This window comes from Rhagoletis zephyria, unplaced genomic scaffold (genome assembly GCF_001687245.7).
Source record: "Rhagoletis zephyria isolate East Lansing unplaced genomic scaffold, Rhagoletis_zephyria_1.1 Rzeph_scaffold_21168, whole genome shotgun sequence".
NCBI classification, from domain to species: domain Eukaryota; kingdom Metazoa; phylum Arthropoda; class Insecta; order Diptera; family Tephritidae; genus Rhagoletis; species Rhagoletis zephyria.
The window spans coordinates 254-7,993 of NW_016178226.1; the positions used below are offsets into that span (position 1 = coordinate 254).

Below are 7,740 nucleotides of genomic sequence, written 5' to 3' on the forward strand. Positions count from 1 at the left end.
CTGTACTGTAGTTTGTAGGACGAAAGAGACAGTTGCATATATCGGACACACTCGCGTGTTCTTAGATTACCAAAAGTGATATGGCAAATACATACATACATACATATATCGAAATTATAAATAAAATCGTGTATTAAAAATTTAATAGTTTAGAACGAAACCACATATGATAGATGTAAAAAAGTATTAAGAGATTGGGTAAAGGTAGTACCCGATATGCAATTGCGAGTAGAAAAATTTATTGAAATCAACTACTTTTTCATTGTGCTTTTTTGGCGACAAAACATGGTGCGAAATACCTTTGCGCTACCGTTGGAACATCTTTCAATGGCGCAAAACATCAGATAAGGTGACGGTAATGCCCTTCTTAGTCGTAAAAATGGCATAATGAAGATCAGATGAAAAACTTTCTGGGCGAAGCACATTTCGTAGTGTATGTATTCACATGTGTGCAATGATATTGAAATAGCTATAAGTCGATCCGATATTGCTCAAAAATGTGTATTCAACAATTTAAATTGATATTACTTTCGTGTAAACTGTAAATAAATTATCTTTAGCTTCCACGAGTGCTACTTGATTAACCTAAGTTTAAATGTCGGTTTTGTAAACATTACCTCGCCATAATATCCACGAATTCGTTGCAGAGCAGCACGGCCCCTGGATTGCATTTCGATTCGTTGGCTCTTTATTGACCATTCTTCGATAGCGGGTGGGTATATCCGGAGCAAACTGTTGGAGCATCTCCTATAACTACACTCAATGCCACAGTGTAAGCATTGCATAAGCTCCCGCCGTCGTTATAGCATATTTAAGGCTTCAACAATTTTCAGGCGAGCTTTGGGTTAGACTTATTTTAATTCACGGACCTACAACCAGCCTGCATCTGTACAGGGTGGATCTCGGTTTTCCTGATCCTTTTGTCAAAGCAGATTGGACCCAACAATTCCAATTGGTACCTTCTTTATTGCGCTCTTCTATGATTCCTCTGATCTTCTGATCGTCGAGTGCAAGCTCTGAATTCTGATGCCAGCCGCTTTTACCTTTTTCGGTGCCGTTACTGAGACTTCCTCCACCGCTCGTTGGCACTAAGTGACCTGAGGCTTTCCATACGATTCAAATTATTGGCTTCGCCCATAGGGTGTCCTCCTCCACCTTCATGAAATCCCGCTGATCCTACCTAATCGGCGAGGTAGCAAGACATGACCGGTACATCGGATTTTTGGCCGCCCAAGATCGATGTTATCTGGTTAAGCCCATAATCGAACCGCTGTCCAACTAGTTGACCATCTAGTAGACCTTCTAGTTCATTTCATATCATTTATTCATGTGTTTAAATACATATCAGGGATGTCGCGAATATTTGCATTTGTATTCGTTATGCGAATGAGTCGCATTATTTTACATATTCGCATTCGCGAATGTTTTGCGAATATAACATTTAAAAGATCCCAAATACATATATAGTATAAATTGGTCCCCATAGTGGAAGAAAAATGAGAGTCGCGCGCCCAGCCGGGTATATCAAAAAATCATATGTCTGCACACATATGCATGCATACAAATCTACATTTATTGTTTCAACGAATTAATTTCATGTTTTCAGAAAATCGCAATAATTATTTGAACAATCGATTTGAAATCAGCTTTATATAGTGTAATTATATGAATATGCAAACAACTTTACAAACCCAAGTATGTACGGATGCAAATATGGTGTGTGTGTGTGTATATATACATACATATATACGGTCATTAAGTTGTTCATATGTATATTGACTATTTTATTTGAAAATAACGTTTTATTAAAAAATGGATTTATCACAAAGATAATACTTATCTGTAGTTATCTGTAGTTAAAAGTTATGCTCTAAAATATTGTACCTATTTTAAGTGTAATATATTGACAATTAGAAAAAATTAAATTTTACGCAATAAAATCTTTGATGAAATATTAAAATATTTGTTTCTCTTTTAGATTGTTTCACTTTGGATTATTTACATATGTATATGGTAAGAATAGGTTTATTTGTTTGGAGTTAATGTTTTGTTGCTATTTCAGACACTGGCTCCACTGAGCCAACCAAGTTAGTGTTTGATTTTTTCATGGTAAATACACCGATTGTAAGAAATGTGATACAAGTTTAACATTTGAATGTATGGCTGCAGCTGAGTGTGTAGATATGCTTGCCGTCCGAGGCAATATGTTAAAATGATAATAAAAAATAATTATGAAAAAACATCTGTGAAGTGCATAACGTAAACGTATTCAAACGAAAAAATTTCCAACCAAAAATTTATTTAATTTAATGTGGTTAATATAACCCAATCATTGTTGAAAATATCAATAAAATCATTGTTTAATATATAAACACAAAAATCACTTTGATTCATTTTCAAGTTTAGATTCGGTAATATTAACTGATTTTTGGTTGAATTTTTTCTCAGTTACCAAATCAACGTGGAGCCTGTTCACCATATGAACGAATGAGAAGCTGCAATTAGGCATCCACGTCGACGGCACACCAATACCTATGGTTAAAACTCGTAAACCGAAAGTTTTGCTGATTACCTAAGACAGCTTATTTTCCCTCTTCGCGCCTAAAAACATATTTGCCAAAAAAGTGCACTCAAAGTCATCAATAGGTCGCAGGCAGCACTTGGAGAAATACAAAGAGGCGTTGTGGGCATTCTAAACTATGAAGCGTCACTTAAGTCACTTAGGGCCGGTTGTTCAATGTCTGGTTATCACTACCACTACACTATTGACGTTTTCAAAATCATGCATATAACATGTTATCGATAAAGCAGTCGTTGTACTTAAGCGGAGCTTCTACCTCCGATTTGTGTTAATCAGATATTGAACAACCGGCCCTCACTGCTGCCGCGGGAAACAGCCGAACATGCCCCGTCTTAGGCATGACATATCCATACATATATGTATTGCACAAGCACTGGGCCTCACGTTATACCGACAAACCATAAAATATATTCACTGCGGGGCAGTGACCTTTTTTAGCGACGCTCGCCAGGTGAACCCCGTCAATGGATTTTAACCAACAACCATTCCACAACGAAGATCTTCAGCAGCCTCGAGAAAGCCGAGTAACTCGGATGCAATTAAAGTCTGAATTAGGGATGGGTAGTGTAGGTTGAAACTCGATTTTTTCCGAATTTCAAACATTTCCCAACATATCGATTATTCAGTTCGAAGTCCGGTGGTACAAATTCGATTTCTTCAAATATTTTAGAAGTTTTACACATTTTTTAGAGAAAATTTAAAAGTTTGTTTGTAAGAATGATAACCGAAATCGGAAAAGATATTTTAATGGACTTTTATTGATGTGATTAATTATCCCATCTCTTTTTAGCTTCACAACCAAAAATAAATCAAATAAGAAAATAAGAAATAAAACAAGGAACGAAATAGAAGTCCAGCAAAATAAATAAAAATTGCCGCGACGTGGAAAATATATCAGAAAACTAAAAAAAAAATTATAAAATGTTTTTATATTGTTTTAAGTATCAATTAAAAAAATTAGCAAGATATATGTATGTATATAGAAACATTTCTTTTATTTTTACAACGAATAAAAAAGTCGAACATATCTCAATTGAAGAACCCCAAAATCCACTCAAATCTATTCCCATCTAAAGTGACTCAAAGGATGATGAAAATTCACTCAAAGTCGAAAGGTGACTACAAAACCAAAAACTATTAAAAACTAAGCGACTTTTAGAGCAGGTAACAGTTGTCAGAACGGCCAGTGAAAGTCATACAAAGAAAATTTAGAAAAGTTACGCAAATATCTAAAGTTAATTTTTGTTGTTGTCATTATAGGAGTGACTTAACCGGCTCACTTAAAGAAGAGTGAATTAAATATGTAGAAAATTAGCAAGCGAGGCTGACGGAGGTTTAGTTTTGTTTTCAGCATTCAGACATTATCGCAAATGCACTCAAACATCTGTTGCTCTCTTGACCACTCCACTCTTCATAAAACAAAAAACTCAGTTAGAATAGTTTGAGGGACTTCTGGCGCTGACATCAATGAGTGTAATATAGAGAGCATGTTTGAAAACAAAAGGAAGCAGAACTGTCTGCGCATTGTTTCAAAAGTTCTATTGTTTTCAAAACCAAAACCCGCAGCTACTAAAAATTTAAAGGGATTATAGCGGCTGAGCCGCCAAATAACACTGAGAAAGGTTGAATGAGGTAATCAGGTAAAAGATGAGAGGTCGCGCGGCTTAGTTGTGAGAAATTTAAATGTTTTAGTTGTGTTGTTGGTTTTTATATTAAGTTATAGAAAAATACAAACGACAGAAGATTACAGCGTTTTAGCCATACAAGGAAGAAAAGGTCAGAGTGAATCCTTGAGTGAAACATTCAGCTTAATACGCATGCACCTAAAAGATCATTAAAAATTGTGTTGTTCTCTAAACTAAATATGATTATGGGAAAGTCCGGATGTTATAGCTTCTGAGCCGTAAGAATAATGAAAGTAACTACATACTGCAAGGCAAATCAGGTAAAAGACATTATGCAAATTGTGCAGCAGATTGAGTAGTATTTGCCGCAGGTGCGATGAGATGACTTTTCTTATTCTAATGAATTTAAATATGAGGTGACATAGTGCAAGAATAATAATAAAACTATGGTGGAATTCAATTCAAAAAGTAATTCAAAATATCTCGGGGCAATTCAGGCCTTGAAGGAGAAGAGAACAGTTGAATAAGGCTCGTTCCTTTTTTCGGACAAAACAAATTTTATATTGATGCAAAAAATTTCGTTTCGCAATATCTGCATTAAAAAAAAAACGGTTTTTACAGTACAGTGTTTTTTGAAACAGTTTTTAATAAAATAAAAGAATTTTTGGTGCTATGTGCACCTGTTTTACACCCCGCGACAAAAAGATGCGGTCTAACAAAAGCCATGTATGTAGATCCAAACTTGTTACTTTGTACAAAAATTCGAAAACTTCAAAAAATTTCCACAACAACAATTTTCTGGTTGGAAATGTCTACAAAATACCGTTGATTTTTGACATTTTTTTGAAGAGTTTTCGATAAAACTACATATTTGCAGTCATGGGACGAACTTAAACTAGATAGGTACAATGCAAAAAAAAATTTATAAAAAAAAAACTGACTGAGTAATTGTGGTCAAGCATTGCTTTAAATTTTTATAATATCCATTGCAATTTATAAGACAGTTTCACTTGAAGTTATAATAATTTTATGAAAATAAAATTTTTCGAGTGCTCAATTTAAAAAGGGAATATTTTAAAAAGACCTAGGAAGCGAGCTAATTTATACCTGGGAGAAGTAAACATTAAATATGCGTGTCATATCTGAAATACTTCCAGCTGCGAGCAACTACGTCGGAATATTTTTATATATCTGATTGTTCAGATATGAGGTCTTTTATCATAACTCCTCCATTTATGCAGCTATGAACATGAAACTACGCACCGTTTTTACTCATTATTAACAGAATACTAACAGTGAAAATAACAAGGATCGGGTCATATGTATAACATATGTCTTCCATTGAACTGATTGTTCAGATATGAGAATTTTCGTCATAACTCCGCCATTTATGCAGCTGGGAACATGAAATTTTGCAATAATATCACCCATTATCAAAAGAAATCTTACAGTGAAAATGGTGAAGATTTGGTTGCTATAACCTATAGTCTGCATACAACTGATTGTTCAGATATGGGGTTTTAATGTAAAACTCCTTTATTTGGACAGCTAAAACCGTTAAATTTCGTAAGCTATTTTATAAATAATAATAATACAAAGTCTACTTAGAAAATCGTCAAAATCTATGCTATATAAGCTTTATCTCCTATACCACTGCTTGTTCAGATACTAGTTTTTTCGATATATCTCCTTTATGTAGGAAGATAAACCCATTAAATTGTGTTACAGGTTTATATACCGATCACATAGCAGTGAAAATCGTTTAGATTAGTGCTATATAAAGTATATCTTCCATACCTCTGCTTGTTTAGATAAGATTTTTTATATATGTAAGTCCTCTATCGATCTATGCTGTGGATATAGATGAATTTTTTCAAAGCAGTAATCTGTCAAAGTAAAATTCTCTGATCTTCATGAAAGGAATGAAGCCTTCGGCATAGACGAAGACAGCGTGGCTCTTACTTGTTTCTGTTAATTCCTTCAAGAAAAGGCGGGATGTGCTCTCTTTGACTAATACGTGAAAACCTGTTTGCATTTAAAGCTCAAATTCGCACTTCAAGAGAAGTTATTTTTATCGTTTTAAAAATTAAAAATGTAGATTTCAAAAGAAAGTAATGGTTATTATTTAATTTCTATTATTTCTTTATCTAAAGTGGGAAAGTTTGGGTGGGCTCTGCCCAGTTTCGTTATTTGACCTAGAGACTTCATACGTCACAATTAGACACTTCTTCTGTGATATTAACAATTTCAAAGAAGTTGTATTTCAAACAAACGAACGAATCCTATGCATCTTTTACCACGTCGCTGCTAAACACTTACAGCACTCTCATCGTCAAGAAACTAGCTTAGGGAGATCTGTGTAAAGACAGAGAAAATCCTAAATTAGATTGAAACGAAAACCTGGCAGCTGCCATGGCCGTGTGGTTAGAGAAAGAAGCGCATTATCACTCGGTAGGTGATTTCTGAGAAACGTACATAAGTTGCGGCTGAACTCCATTGCAAAACACAGCAAGCTTGAGCTCATGTGGATACCGGTACTCTGTGTGATTTAAGGCAACACTAAATAAAAAACGTCGGGGATCTATGAATAATGATCATAAGAAGTGATCGCACGGTATTCACACCTGCAAAACAACCAAGTGTTTCCTACCAGCACAGATAGGACTGATTACAGGCCACACTCCCTGGGAGCGACATATGGTAACCAGGTATAGCATCGACGACCAACTGCGTTCTTATTGCGTGAACGATGATGAGCGCACAGCACATTTCCTCGATAGGTATCCAATTTTTGCCAGGCTAAAATTGCCATTTTTAGGTCAGATGTATTAAGAATGAACGAGATGTATTATCTTTCCCTCGACCTTCCACGCTATTCTGATTTTCCGTGTACTTTTAATCCAGCAATAAGCCTCGGTCAACTTTTACATGTTGAGTCCAAATTTTTAAAATCAAATATTTAAAAAGAAATCGTGCTTTTTTCATCCGTATTTATGCCAATATAAACATGTGTGTATGTAGGATAAGATAGTACACAACTTGGCAAGCTAATTGCACCTGTTAAATTTACTAGGAAAATAGTTGGTTAGCCTTTGATATACAAACATACATACATATATGTANTTTTATGCATTCCACACTTGCACACTACACTCCAAGCGAAGGACGATGCATACTTCCGGGGCATGTAAACAAAATAGACGAAACATACGACCGTTTTTGTGAAACATTGCCAACTTCCGTTTGCAAAGCGATTCCATTCGCGATTCCGCCAAAATTAACAGCGAACATGAAGTAATTTCGGGGCAGGGGCGCGATGAATGGGCGCCACTTGCCACTTATCACTTGATTCTCGGCGATTGCACCGCCATTGGCATACAACTCAAATGCATTCTCAGCAACAATACGCAGAATGCACAAGCAGGCGACCCAATTAGGGCAGGTTAGTTTGCCTGATGAGGGCGTCTGGAAGATGGCGATGGCGATGACGATGGCGATGGCGATGGCGGCGGCAACGGAGTGCAACTGATGGCT

At 35.7% G+C, this 7,740-nt stretch overlaps 1 long non-coding RNA gene across 1 annotated transcript; it reads right to left on the reverse strand.

Moving 5' to 3' along the window:
* Positions 1-274: 274 nt before the first annotated feature.
* LOC108381032 (uncharacterized) lies at positions 275-1,925 on the reverse strand. The gene is made up of 2 exons (XR_001849608.1): positions 1,181-1,925; positions 275-1,146 (listed from the first exon to the last, which is right to left on the reverse strand). It is a non-coding gene; the product is annotated as an uncharacterized LOC108381032 (long non-coding RNA).
* Between the last annotated feature and the right edge of the window lie 5,815 nt (positions 1,926-7,740).